Consider the following 15113-nt stretch of genomic DNA (forward strand, 5'->3'; position numbering starts at 1 on the left):
CTCCAAGGCCCTCTGCAGAGGGACCAGCATCTCAGGGATGTGGTGCATCACCATCATCAGAAATGACCCCGAGGAGCTCTCTGAATCATAGAATCACAAAGGTTGGAAAAGGCCATTAAGATCACCAAATCCAACACCATCCCACCCCCTCCATCCACTAACCACGTCCCTCAGTGCCACATCTCTATGGCTGAACACATCCAGGGATGGTGACTCCCCCTCTCCCTGGGCAGCCTGTGCCATTGCTTCACTGCTCTTTTAGAGAAGAAACTTTTCCCAGTATCCAACCTGAGCCATCCTGGCACAACCCGAGGACGTTTCCTCTCATGCTATCACGACAGTCAGCAGATCCCTGAGTTATGAGGTTTGCCCTGAAACATCTCAAAGCTGAGCTATGCGAATAGCCTTACATCTGGTCACAAAAGGAACTTCTAAGCCTTTCAAGCACGTTTTAGGCAACTTTTGAGCCTTAAAATTAATTAAAAATATAATCACAGAATCTTTGCATGTAAAGCCGTATATCACCCCGCGGTTCTGTACATCCCGACGGCTGCCCAGCACCGCCCGGATGCTGCCCAGCAAACCTCGAACCCGAGAAACCACCGACTTCGGGTGCAGAGCAGAACGGAGCCGACAGCAGCCGCAGAGAGCTGCGACCACAGAATGCCTCGCGGCCGCATAAAACGGAGAACAGAACTGGCCAAAAGCAGCCTCTGCATTTTCTGTACACATACACATACACACACACCCTGCCTCCTTTCCTCCGAGAGCCTTCCCCTATGCCTCATGCCTCCCCCATGCAGCTCCCCCCACCGCGAGTCTCACTCCATCGGCAGTGAGGGTGGCTGGGCAACAATGGAGGGCGGCGGGCGGGGCTTCGTCAGAACCACCTCCTCCTCCTCCTCCTCCTCCTTTTTTTTTTTTTTTTTTTCTTTTTTTTTTTTCCACCCCCCCTCCTCCTCCTCACTCCCCCCTCCTTCTCCCTCTCCTCCTCCTCGCGGCCCCTCAAACTTGGCCGAGCGGCGCTGGGGGCAGGGCACGGCCGCGGGCAGATAGCAGCGGAGGGGAGGAGCCCAGGTGTCCCTTCCTGCCACATCGTTCCGCCCCCTCCTGCCCCCGGCCCTCCCCTCCGCCCCTCCCCGCCCGCCGCGGTGCTGGGCTCCCGCGCCCGCCGCCGCCGGAGGGATGGAGTGAGGCGCGGGGCTCCGAGGTAACGCCGCGCGGCGCCGCTGCCTTTCGGGATGGGGAGGGGAAAGCGGGAGCCGAGCCGCCGGGGTTGGGGCTCGGTAAAATGTCTCCCTGCTCAGCAGAGAATGGGGGGAGGCGGTGCGGGGCTGCCCCAAGATGTCCGCTCCCCCCGCCGCTACTGGGGGGTGAAGTTTGCGGCCGCGCGGCCCGGTGTGCTGAGCGTGTGCATGCGTGTGTGCGTGTGTGTGTTTGTGGGTGCGCGCATCCCGGCTGCGGGCGCACGAAGGCTGCGGGGCTGCGTTGCGCGCACCGGGAGCACCGCGCGGCCCGGCTATGCCCCTGTTAACCCGGTGCGAGCGGTGACCCGACCGCCGTAACGCCGCGGAGCCGCCCGGCTCGATCGCTGCGGAGTTGCGCCGTTTCCCGTCCGCGCTTCCCGAAGCTCCGCGCCGAGAGCCGGGGGTCGCTCCGTCCCTCCCCGGGTGCGGCGCCCCGCGGTCGGGGGGGGCTCTGCGGGGCCGCGCTGCCGCCCGCGGGCTCTCCGGGTGCTGCAATGCTGTCTTTTTGCCTCAGCGCCGATCTGAAATAGCGCGCGCCTCTGTGCAGAAATCGTTAATGCAGGGCGGTGTTGGAAGCGATTGTAACGATGGAGCGGCTTGGCGCTATCACGAGACGCGGCAACCCATGCGAGGCTCAGAAAACGGCTTATAATTTATATCTTCCACGAGGGCTGGGCTTTAGAAATGTTCCGTCGCTTTCAGCTCCACCTTTGCCGTTTGCCAGGGATCCCATTCCCAAGCACACGCAGTCTTGGCACGGCGCTGCTCACCGGCAGCACCCCCAAAAGCTGTGGCCAACATCTGGCCCTCCTGTTCTCCACACTTTGCTCCTACAGCTTTGGGATCTGCTCCGTGTCCTGCGGTGCTCTATGTCTGTGTATGTTAGGAGAACATTGGGTGTTTATGCCTTTAACTTCAGTGAGGAGAGTTACACGGGGCCTTGGGGAGTTTGCTCCCAATTCCTGAGTTTGCAGACTGTTTTCTTCTCTTATATAAAAATTCAGAGTAAGTTTGGTAAGTGCGTCTATGAATTGGAGCTCGTTTCAGTCCAGCAGATTGGCAGCATCTGCATTACCAGCTGGCATGACTGCAGTGTGGCTCTGCTCAGCATCTGTACATTACAGGTGGGTTGAGCCCCTGTCTGCTGCTTTGTGTCCACCAGCACCCCCAGAGCACCGAGAGGGTGGTGGTGTGATCCTAAGCAGAGGGAAGAGTGTAGGATTGTGCCTCAGCTGGGTGGAGCTCATCAGTGGGGGAGCTGAGTTATAAAATCAATAGGTAAAATAAATACCAAAAAATGATTGCCAGAAGGTTATAAAAGACTCCATGTTTATATTTGCTGGATGACTCTCAGGCAGGACAAGATGTTGCTGCAATCGGCTTTGGTACCAGAGGAGTGAAGTTGTGACCCCAGACTCCAGGCTTTGCTGAGATTGAGGAGATTTTGGGTTGTACAGATGCCTCCTGTGCTGGGCCTGGTGTATGGGGAGGGCACAGGGTCCAGGAGCCTCCCTATTCCCCTGTAGAGTGGGTGCTCTGTGAGTAAGAAGTGTGTGAGCTCCTGAACTCTGTGCACGCTCACTACTAGTGGATACCAGTTATAGCTTTACAAGCTTTTGCATTCTCAGGTTCTCAGGATTTCGTGTTGTATTTTAGAATAAGACATTGCTGATATTTAGTTTTCACTGGGGGAATGTGAAACCTGAAGCGGGGAGGGACTGAGGGTTCTCGGTGTCAGGATCAGTGCATGCACTGATGGCTGAGCAGTCCTTCATTCTTGGCCAATAGATGGAGTGCTGCTGTGCTCCAGGATCTCTAGGGGTGCAGTGATGCCTTGGCTAAATCGCTTATTATGCTCCGCTCTTGCCCGAGGATTGACACAGCTGGTCTTCTATTTAAGAAAAGGATGATTTTGGGGGTGATGCATCTGCGGTGCTTGTGGAGTGGCTGGGATCCAATGGAGCCAGGCAAGTGGTGTGGGCTTACTGATGGTGGGATGGAGTGAGCTGGATCCTGACTCTGCTGGGCTCATTTCCACTGCATGTGCTGCTGGAGGTGAGTGTGGGGCCACCTTGTTGCAATTCTTGCTGCAGGTCTCATCCTTCCCAGCCTGCTTCACAGGGATGGCATTGGAATTAGGGTGCTTAAAAAAAATTGGCATAGGGAACAACCTATGTGACCTTGAGCTGATACACAAAGTTGCCTTTGCTAGCTTAAACATGAGGGAAAAAAAAACTGTTTCTTTAAGAAATATCCTGTAACTGTAGTGGCCATAGCAACGTCAAGCTGTTATTTCTCTTGTAAGTCAATTTTGCAATCTCTTAGTGTCATTGTTTCAAACATGGAGTAGGTCGGTATTTTGGTATTGACTCAGAAGAATGCAATCTATATTATTTAGTGGCATTGCTTGCTGTTACATCACAGGCTTCTCTGCAAGCTCTGCTCTGAAATGTGGGTTGTCGTATTGGGAGAAGTGGTAGTGTTGCTTTTGGTGGTGGTTTTCAGCAGGCAGTGTCTTCATGCAGCATTTTCTTGGTGCATGAAGATGGATTAAAAGCTTCTTGACTCATAGGGAACATGTTCATGTTCAAGTTAGAGGCAAGCAGATCTATTTCCTATATTAACTTTGAGGCCGCTGGCATGGGGAAGCACTTCTATGATGCACGACGATTTCGGTTACCTTGCACAAATGAGAATTCGAGATCTTTCTTTTGAAGTCATGACAAATGCAGTTGTGTGGTGGATAGTTCTTGATTAATACTAAGACAAATCACTTCTGAATTGCATCAATAAATTTGGTCAGGTATGAAAGTGTCTTCGATTATAGCTTTCTTTTAACCCAGACTACAGTGGGGAGGTTTGTCACTTAAAATAATCACTAAACTGGAAAATATTTTGTGAATAAGTTGGGATTTCCTTGGGGTTCTTTAACAATCTTCTGAAATAAAGCCCCTTAATTTGAGGGTGATGGTGTTTTCCTCTGTTTGATTTTACCCTGCATCTTCACAGTTCAGTCTATGTGATGTAGGTAACTGCTTTACCAAGACTCTGGGAACATCTAAGATTCCTTATCATATTTAATGTCATTCAAATGGTAGTAGTGTAAACTCTGGTTTGCAGGGATGCAATCAGCTGGAACAAAGAGCTAAATAAGGCACCATTATAGCAGCCTCTTTCACTGTTCCAGTCTTCACCTATTCTGATCTTGGCTGGGAAGAAACTCTTTTTTTGCCTGTGTTGTTTAACATGTTAAATTCCTGGGGACTTCAGAGCAGCAGGGAACTTCTGGATGAGCTGGCAGGCTGAGGGCAAGGTCAATAAATGGGCAAGCAGCTCCATGGCTCCTCACTTTGCCTTCGCTTGACCTGCAGCAGTGAGCAATTGGTAGAATGCCCTTCCCCTTTTGCAGTCAGCATGCACTGAAGGTCCTTCTCCAGTTGAGGTATTGCATTTAAGCAGCTGTCAGATTGCAGCTTGCTGCTTCTCTTCCTGTCAGTGTGCTGCCTTGCATGAGTCCTCAGCACAGCATGGTGGTTATGGCTGGAGCTTCAGCTGAATGCTGGACTGCGTTGGCCACAGCGAGAGGGTTCTGTTGAATTACTATGAAAACTTGTGTTTGTCATCTTAATTTACATGTGCAGTAATTCATCTTAAGGCTCTTTTTATTGTTGCATATGCTTAATTGTATTATCACAGAATCATAGGATGGTTTAGGTTAGGAGGGACTTCTAGAGGTCGTCTGCCACTAGGAGCAAGTTGCCTAGGAGAGCAATACATTTATTATTGTTGTTGTTGTTGTAGAAAATAGGTAAAGTTATGCATGTCACCTGTGGCTATTACACAGGGCATGACATTCTTCAAAAGTTCACTAGATCTGCATCTTCACGTGTTTGCAGGCTTGTGGTCAGCATCAGGTCTGACTGCAAGATGCATGGCACCAGCAAAGCCTTCCTGTGCTGGATGGTAAATATGGGGCAAAACAGAAGGCCTTGCTTATTGGATAAAGTTCTCTTTACTTGTGCTAATGCATTAAAAACAATAAAAACAAAATAGAACTCAACATATTTATATTTTCCCCTCCAAACGTAGACTCACTTGGGATGAAGAAAGACTTTTATTTTGTCAGTTCTAGGAGCCTTGACCTAAGCCTGTAGAAACCATTCGGTGCTGAGGCTGACTGTGTGGCTGAAATAAACAAATTTTAGATCAATGGGAATTACAACATCTCCTGTGAAGATGTGTATGCTGGGGGCTTTCACTTTCTCCAGTTCTTTTCCTGCTGCTGGGATTGGTCTCAGCTCCTGTCCCAGTGCTTCCCCCATTCCTCTGCAGATCCCAAACAAAAGACAACCACAGGTCCAAGTCTTTGGGTGAAGTCTGTCAGCCAACCTCCTGCTTTGCTCTCCTCTAAACATGGGCTGGGTGAGCACAGCCTGCAGGCTGCCTTTGAGGCCAGGAGTCAATGCCTCAGCCTTTCAGAAAGTGCCCAGTTCAGGTGCATGCCTCGGGAATGAACAGCAACAACTCACCCACGTTTTAGTCTTTATAAATTTATAAACAAAAAACTCTATGCTTAAAGATTCATTAAGGTCACAGAGTCAAGTATTTGAAAGTTAGATAGTGCATTCCAAAGAAAATATCCTGGATTTAAACATGAAAATTAAACTATAGCATTGGAAAGCATACTCATGAGCCCTCATATCAGGAAGAGTAGGAGTTTTGTCTCAGAAGCTGTACATCTAGCAGATACTTGGCAGAGGCAACCTTCAGCCTGGAAGAAAAAATATGGAAAAAAAATAAGCTGAAATATGAAATTGGAAATAGACTTCAGAGGTGGAAAGAGTGGATGATAGCAGGTGGTGCATCTAATTCTGTGTGGGGCTGAGCAGTGAAACCCCATTGGTGATATGGTGACAACCTGTGGTTTTTCCAGCACAAATGCACAGCCATTTCCATGAGAAGTTATTAATTGCATGGTCACTTCTCCAGAATCCTAGACAATTCTAAAACAGGAGTGAGACATGATTTAAGCCAGTTTGTTGGTGTACTATCAATACAGCAAACATTGCTATGCGCAGGACAACCTGCTACTTTTACAATCCAAACCAAAGTATCTAATTGCTAGAACATTCAAATTTCTCTTTGAGATTTCATGACATAGAACTCTAAAGAGCGAAAAATGGTGTATTCTCTCATGACTTCTTTTTTTCCCATATGTATTTATTTGCAATTTCTGTGGTATTTGTGAAATTTAGGGTGCAAGAAGCTGGTTTGTGTATCAGATTCACAGCTGTCACTCCTTAGTTAACTGAACACAGCATTAGCCCTTGTGATATAGTATTTCTGCCATAATAAATGAATAACTAGTCAAGTATTTCTCTTATCATGATCAAATTGTGGCAGTGCCCAGAGGCTCATCATCATGTTTCAGATCTTTATTGCATATGAAGTATTGTGCTAAATATTCATTTGAGGAGTCTTAAGTCTTTGTAATGTTCATGGTTAGCCTATGGAATTTTGGCTTTGAATGGCTGCTTGCTTTAAATGCATGCTTGTCTAAAGATATATACAAAGGAAAAACTCTTCTTCAAGAGATTCAAAATATATATATATTTTTTTTTCTGGCCCAACTGCTGGGCAAGAAGGCAAAAAGCTGAGATGTTTATGGTCTACAACTCATTCACTAAATGGAAGTTTTCTCCTAGGGCAAACTGCATTTTCATTCCAGGAGCTTTGTAGTTTGCTTATTCCTAAAATTCTCCAAGTTACAAAAGGATCTGCGTATACATGATTGTTTGGGTTTTGTTTTACCATTCCCATGAATGGACGTAATAGTGAATACAAATTAGATTTCTTGTAAGCATGCTGATTGTTATAGGTTGAATATTCAGAGCTGTGTAGCTGGCTTGGCATTCAGGCACACATGGGTGCTCAGTGTTAAGTGGCTGAGGACTGCAGGGACACAGCTGGGGCACCCGACAGACCCCACTCACTGTGTCTGTATGGCTTGGAATGGAGCACTCCATCTTCTAAGGCAAAGTGTCCGAGGTGGATCTTTCAATAAAATTTTCATAAATATTTTCATTGCAAAGGCTTAACCCCCAGTGGCTGAGGAGGAGAAAGGAAGTTGTGAGACATGTTTCAGTGGTAGGTAGTGCAGTGATTCTAAGGCAAAGTAAGCCCACAGCCAGCACAGCTCATGTTATAAGGTTGGCTTGTTCATTATCGAGCTAATCAAAATCAGGGGTCTAGTGTTGAGCAAAAAATAAGATCTTTAATTAAAAAAGAAAACAACAATCCAGCACAGAGAAAGCCAACAGTCCCGGCAGTCTGGCAGTTGGATTTTCCTCCTCCTTTACTTCTCCCTTTCAAACTTTGTTTAAATAATCTTGCAGTGTGCTAAGAGATTGAATACATCTGTACGGTGCTAGAATGAGTGAGCTCTGTGCTCAAAACCAGGTTAGTTTATAAAAAAATTTATACGTCTTGAAATGAATCCAGGGAGCTTCCAAGTTGAAATGTGAACTCTAGACAATGTGCTTTAGCTGTATAAAACATTTAAGCTGTAAAACTCCAGAGGTGCCTGGAGAAGTCACCCTATGGCAGCAGAGGCAATGGATTCCCTGTCTGTGTCAGCTGTTTCCCTGTGAGCCAAGGACTTGGGGGAAATTTGCAGTCCTGCTTCCTCTTCAGGTGCTGGCTTGTGTGCATGCTGTCCTCCTGGTGTGTGCTTGTTCAACTTAGCTGTTTCTAAACAACTGTGCTTGTAACTTTACATGCCCTAAGGCAAATTCTCCAGAAAGCTAAATGGCTAAGGCTGCTCAGTTCTTCTCAACCATGCCTTAAGCCTGAGAATCTCTTGAGTGCCTGGATCAAGATGCCATCTCCACCTCCAGTGGCCATGCGGTGTGCTGTGATGTTGTCTGCCAGAACTGTGCCCTCCAGCAAGGGCAGTCAGCCTCTCAGTCCCACGCCTTGTGAAATCTTTGTGCTGCAGAGGATGCCAGATCTTCCCTCGGTTGGCAGGAGCACGCAATGCGACCTGAGCCAAGGGAAGGGAGCGCTCAGAGAGCTCAGTGCTTGGGGGCAGAGGTGGGAGCTGCTCCAACCCCATCGGCTCAGCTCACGCAGACCCAGGTGAGGTCCCCCAGCTGGAAATGGGACTGCCCCTACATACCTGTGGGCAAAAACATAGGCAAAAACCTTTCCAGAGGAAAGGACTCCTGCTGGTGCCCCGAAGACAGAGTGAAGTGTAACAGTCTGGTTGTCTCCAGATCTGGATTTGGTGATCCTACCTCCCTGATTGGAAAAATTCACCGTGTTTCCTTGTTGAAATAGTTTCCTTCCGTGTTTAAAAAAAAATAATAATTCAGATATATTGCTTCCTTTCGTATTAAGGTTGGATAATACTCTGCATAAGGCTCTCTACTGTCTGTGGAATTATGACCAAAATGAGTTAGCTCAAGCTGGGAGTAAGAATAACAGAGTCATATTTATAACCTGGGTTAGTTTTTAACAAGAAAAAAATAGCATGAGGTATGCCATGTAATGGGAGAGCCGGGCTGCTATCAAACATGCTGCAAATGTATAGTAACAGGTATTGTAGGCAGTAAATTTATCTTTGCATGAGAAACCTGATGTTGCTGCTGTTGCTGGGGGGGTGAGTTGAGTTGGGCTGCTGGCGAGGCTCAGCTAACAGAGCTTTGCTTATAGCATGCACGCAGATGGGATGGTTCTGCACAGAAGGGTGACCTTTGCTGTATTTTGGTTTCAGATTTCACAGGGACCCATTTCAAAGTTTTTAGCTTCAATCCACACCCTGCTGGTGGTAAGCTATAAAACTCCCTTTGAAGGAAGTTTCTTGAAAGAAAAAAAAAAATAAAAATCTGTCCTTTATTACCTTAATAAAGTTAGATAAAGGTCATTTGTTTACTCTGTATGTAATAATGCGCTGCTGCCGCTGTTATTTGTCAGTATAACTGATGGTTCAAAGATGAAATGAAAGCTGCAGAATTACCAGCTATAATGTGTGAGAGTGTAATGCAAGTAATTCTTTTTTATGACTCTTCAGTTTGTTAGTTAACTTGAAGAATGCTTACTGGCATATACTTATGCTGTGGAGACTGTTGTGGGTGATGTGGTGTAATGTAACGTCCTTCCTCCAAGGTTATTTCACCTTCTTTCTAAACTTCTGCTTATGCTCTCTGTCTCTTCAAAAACAATTTAAGAGAGTAAGCAAAGCTGTGTAAATGTTGTCAGTAGACAGCTCAGAATGGAAGAAGCCGTGGCTCCAGACTTTGGGATACAAGGTGGCTGTTCTACTACTCCCAGAATCTGTAGGGGAAAGGTCTTGTTAGAAGGGATGCTCTTTGGGTTGAAGGCAATGTTTTGGAGAAACTACAGAGACTTCAGAATTATTTTAATTAAAACCTCCTTGTCCACTGTTTGTTTTGGCAATTCTTAAGAGGCTCAGAAATGTGTCAGAACCTTCCAAGTTTTGAAAAGCCATTCCTGTTATCTGATAGTTTGGAGTTTCCTGTCCTAGATGCTAGATTTGAAGAATGAAGGTGTCATGTAGGGGAGGAAAAGAAGAAAAATAGGGATAACCAAAGCGGGACTTGCCAATCCAACTGGTTCACAGAATGTGGAGGAGTAAAAAAGCTGACAAATACATAGGAATAAGCGTTGAAGCATGTCTACTTGTTTTATTATCCTTAGACTGTATCATGCAGTTGTGTCTGTTAGGCACATATCAGTGCTCACCTAACCCTTAATCCTGCAAGGAGGGGGCTGTACAGAGTATGTGTGTGTGCAGGCAGATGGAAGGTGTCCCTGCAAGTTCAGGTATTTCCCATTTTGCATTAAGTCCTTGAAGTCAGCTTGCTGTTGGAGTTAAAGGGACCGAGTGATTGTGTGGGTCTGCAGGTGTTGGTGTAGTGGAGGGTCCTGGGCAGCACAAGGGCTCAGTGCTTGGGATGGGGCGCTTTCTGTTACAACCTTGTTTTAAGTCTGCAGCCTTTCTGTACAGCATGGAAGTCCATAACTAATTTTTCTGTTGTAAATTAAAAAGCAGTGTGTAACATTGCTCATTTCACTTTTTGGCTCAATCTCATGGTTATTGACAACAAGCTGAGGCTAAACATCTCCGCAGTAAAATTTCATTGCATCGAGTAGACCAAGGTGTCTTGGTCTCTTATGTTAACCACCTGCAATTTGTAGACCAAAGTGCTTTTTGGAGAGAAAGGGTGGGGTTGGGCTTGGTTCTGCTAATGAACCTGTGGTTGTAAGACAACTTTCTGTTTGAAGAAGTAACCACTGCATTGAGAACTGCAGATAGGCAGGTTTAGCACTGCTCAGCTGCCTCCCAAAATGTCCCGCAATCAAAACTTGTGGTCTCTTTATGTGCTTTTCAAAACAGTGTTGGCTGTCTTCTCCTGTCCAGGTTTTCAGCAGTTAAATGATGTGTAAGAAAACCTAGTGTTACTGCTAACAAATTTGGCACCAAAATTGTTTTAACAAATTTAATGCTGACTTTCCAAAGAACAGAAAGCTGTTTGCTGTGAAGTTGACTGAAATTGTTCCAGTTTGTCTCTGCAGGTGGTGAATGATACGCATTCACAGTGTGCACAGCCGTCCTGTACATAGCTCCATGTCCTTCAGTGGGGTGTCCTCGCTTTTTCCTGTGCCTTTTTTTCTTATTTATTTTCTGTTCCCTCTCCTAACTGCAGCGTAGTGTTATCTTTATCTTCAGAAGTTTGTGCTTTTTTTGGTTGGTGTGATGCACAGGGTTCAGTGCAGATACTTAAGGAGTCTTATCAAAGTAATACTGGCTCAGTCAGAGTAAAGATGCTTTAGCTAAATAGACTGTGGCTGTGTTTAAAAATAACAGCCCTGGCTGTGTCAGCGCGCTGGCCGACCTGGTTTCGATGTGGGATGAATCAAAAGAGAGAGAGGCTGAATTTTCCTGAATTTTCACTGTGAATCACCCAAAGGCTCAGTGTTACACTGGACACCATTTAAATGCACAGATCCTGAGCGTGGTGCCTCTGCCTCTCACTTACATCAGAGCTGCAGTGCCTGCATGCCTGGGTTCAGGCACTGTCCTCTGGGTTTGGGATCTCGGCCCTTTTGTGCAGAGAGAAAGTGGTGCGAGCACCCCACTGTACCACTGCATCCCATGTCAGCTCATACCAAAAAAAGCATGTTTTTTGAAAATGCAGTGTGTATCTGATGTTTATTTCATTTTTGTTTTCTCGTGGTTCTTGTTCTGTGGGGTTTTCTTTTTCTTTTTCTTTCTTTTTTTTTCCTTCTTGGCAAGGAGGACAACATTACATTCCGGTACCAAGAGGAAGGGTATTAAGCTAACTCATAAAAAGATTTATTATCGAATGTAGTTTTTCATTTTGTCCACTGGAATTTTCTTCCTTTTTTTTTTTTTTTTTTTTTTAAACCATACCCAGATTACTGGCTTCATTCATGCAGTCTTTGTATCAAGTTAGGATGCTGTCTTTGTTAAGTTATGGCTCCTTAGGGTTTTCTGCTACAGAAGTTTCTTCAGTCAGGGGGGAAATGAGGGTATAATAAAGAGGATCCAAGGACCGGACGTAATGAGTCTATATAGTTGAAATAAACAATGCCAGATTTGGCTGATGCTAGTTTTTCCATCTTTTTTTTTTTTTTTTTTTTTTTTTAATTGACAGTTGCTCATTTTGCTTTTAGCAGAGTTTAAAACTGAAGGAGCATGAATGTTTGAAGTAACTGAAAGACCAAGAGCAGACAGTTCAGGCAATATGTGCCATCACTGTATCCTGTCTGTATGCATTTACCCTGAATTCTGGCTTACTCAGGAAGCCCCTTTGATTCAAACACCACATAAATTCAGCAGGAGAAATTGTTCCTAATATCCAACCTTTCCCTCATACTCCAACTGCATAACTGAACTCCTTTTCTAACCTTATTTCTTTACTGCCCATGTTAGAAGCAGTTTTCTGCTAAAGCAAAAGCCATTACAGTGGGTTATAGTGAATATAGTGCATTGGCAGATGCAAACTGGACACAGCAAAACACTGTGTCTGATTTGAGATGAACACTTCAGTACACAACTGCAGTGCATTATAGTTCTATGCAATGAATGCAGCATTTTTAGCAGTTCCTTTTTTCTTTCCCGTTGTATCTTGTGTATGTAGAACACAAAGAGATTCTTGATGAAAAAAGAAGCTGGCAGAAAGGGTAAAACTGCATATTGCTCCAAGGATGAACTTCTGGAAATATTTCTGTGGACTGTAGCAATGCGTGTTACATAAGAGAGAAGAAAAGTTTGCCCTGAAGTGCCAAAATTATTAAAGCTTTTGTAAAAGTGAGGTCTGCCTGTAGCAGATATTAGAACATCCACGTCAGTCCTGCAGGTGGATGAGTACGGGTGCATGTAAAATCCTGGTTACCTGCAAGCAGCTGTGGGCTGAGGGGTACTGTGCTGTGTAACTCGCTGAAAGAATGAATATTACAGTTCACATCCTTACATTACTCAGTTACATTGCTACTCAGTTTCCTGGGTGGTGTGTTTAGCATGTGTGAGGTTCTGATATCTCTTTGCTTTGGTTTGCTTTTTTTTAGCATAGTAGCGTGGAGATACTGAAGTGTGCAGTTGTGCAGCTTGCTAATTTGTCTTTGCATCTCTCACAGCAAATATTCCAGGACTGTGTTGTGTGTTGTAGCACCTCAAGATCTTTGTGGGATTTGCACTGGGTAGGGCTCCTCAGCTTTGTCTGGAACTTTGTCATTGAATTGTAGAATGGCCTGTGCTGAAAAGGACCTCAAAGATGATCTCGTTTCAACTCCCCGCTATGTCAAGGTGCCAACCTCTAGAGCAGGCTGCCCAGAGACACATCCAGCCTTGAATGCCTCCAGGGATGGGGCATCCAGCTCTCTGGGCACCACCTGGCTCCATCTCTAAGGCAGAGGAAGGCAGGAGCTGTTGGGTATCCTTAATCACATCCCTGGTCTGAGCTGCCTTCTAGAGAAATCTACTGACAGTGGAAGCCTTACAGCGAGGCAAACCCAACCCTTAGCTGGCTGATTGGGGCGCCCCATTGGGGCATTGTGAGTGACCCACTCATGGTGCTGTGCCTACACACGGCTCAGTGGGATCCAAATTCTGGGTCCTCCCCACTCTTTAAGAATGGCATGAGTCTGTTTAGTTCTCAGTTTGTTATTTAGATTGCTCTAATATTTAATTAATCCATCTGCATATTGGCTTGACCTATGGAAAGACTCAGACTGTGAGATATTTTTTTAAATTAACTTCTTAATATAAGCTGTGCAAATGCTGCAGTGTTATCCTTTGCTATTTAGGATGTTTGAAGCCCTCAGTAATGTGACAGCTTCTGGCTGGGGACAGCCCATAGTGTGAAACTGTTGGCATCCAGTAAATTAAAGGGATTTTGCTGTTGACTTCAGTGTGGTCAGAATCCACCTGGAGGTGTTGAGTTCCTAAGCAGTTCAATTTGTTTGTATTCTCTCTTAAGGAAATACACAGACAAGCACATCCTCATGTGTTTCTCCTACCCTCCACCCATAGGTCAATTTCAGAACTGGATACAAATACTCTCAGTTAAGCTTTTCTTTTATGTTTAAAGAAGCAGCTTTGTTAGCAAGGCTTATGTTACGAGCAGTGATTAAGTTCCCATACTGGGTGGGCTCTTCTTTTCCAATGAGGGGTAGCATTGAAGTTTGCTGGAAGTAATCTTCAGTGCTGCCCACCTGCATACCCACCCCAGTCCCCCTGGAAGAGCTCAGAGGCAAATGCAGTGATGTCTTGGTGTTTCCAAATTACCTGCCTGGGAGAGTTTTCAACCTGAAGCTTCATTCATGTCATCTTGCATTGTGTTTCCTCGGTGAAAATCCAACTTATCCCCACTTTGATTTATTCTTCAACTTTTTTCATCATTTCATGTGACTTTCCAAATACACTTCTTGAAAAAAATGGTCTAGGTTAATCAAGTACTTGAGGAATGCAGGTGCTCATAAATGCCAGTGCCTTCTGAAAGAGTTACGCAGTTGTATTTTTCAAACGTTCAACCAGGAGGTAATATGGGGACAGGGACTATTTTCTTTTCAATTGTTAATTGAAGTGATGCCACTGGTGGTTACTTAACCTTACTTTAAGTTCTGTAATTCCTATGATAAACACATTGCCAAAACAATAACCTCAGTAACTATGAACCACTTTGGGATTTTTTACTAATTTAGTTTTGTATGAACATGAATGTAGAGTGAGAATAAAATAATTATACAGAGAGATTTCTGTTCAGCACAGGATTCAGCATTCTTATGAATATGAACTTGTCTGATCCAGCTCAGCAGTGTGTTTATAAAGAGTGCTGTTCTTAAATACTTCAAAACCAGTGCAGATCTTCTGGTTTTACATGTGGGATGATACAGACAGGCTTCCTGTTTCTATTCTGTTTTGAGAAGAGAACAAGTTTGAATAAAACTTCTGTGAGCTAAGGTGATTATATTTTATAAATCAGTTCATGTGGAAGATCAGTAAGTAGAACTTACTGATTTTCAGCTCAGGATTTGTTCCTGTTCCTATTAATTTTGTTGATTATGTTCTAATCAGCATAAAGAGTTGTTTAATTCTCTATGGGATGCTAGAACGCACCAATTTTTGTCATATAATTTGAGTTGGCTTGCCAAAAGCTCTATTGAGAGATTTTAAATATGTCATTATTGATCTAAAACTTAGGTGTGCGTCAGATAAATTTCTCTTCACCTCAAAGTGCTACAAATGTTTGATTGAAGCCGCTTTGTTCTTCTACTTCCGTGAGTAGAGTTATAGTAACCGTTCATGGACTTCTCAAAATA

The 15113-nt window shown here is 44.9% G+C and overlaps 1 protein-coding gene across 4 annotated transcripts in view; it reads left to right on the top strand.

The window, feature by feature from the left end:
* Positions 1–15113, top strand: part of ADD3 (adducin 3) — a 178744-nt gene that overhangs the window by 86408 nt on the left and 77223 nt on the right. For 2 of the 4 annotated variants that reach the window (XM_048946178.1, XM_048946181.1), the window contains exon 1: positions 1113–1210. The exons of 1 other annotated variant lie outside the window; for it this stretch is intronic. The gene's annotated coding sequence lies outside the window, so the exon portion shown is untranslated. Of the gene's footprint in view, positions 1–1112; positions 1211–15113 lie in introns of those variants that run through there. One more of the 4 variants, XM_048946179.1, reaches the window with a different exon arrangement.

The sequence above is a fragment of the Lagopus muta genome, chromosome 5 (assembly GCF_023343835.1).
Source record: "Lagopus muta isolate bLagMut1 chromosome 5, bLagMut1 primary, whole genome shotgun sequence".
NCBI classification, from domain to species: Eukaryota; Metazoa; Chordata; class Aves; order Galliformes; family Phasianidae; genus Lagopus; species Lagopus muta.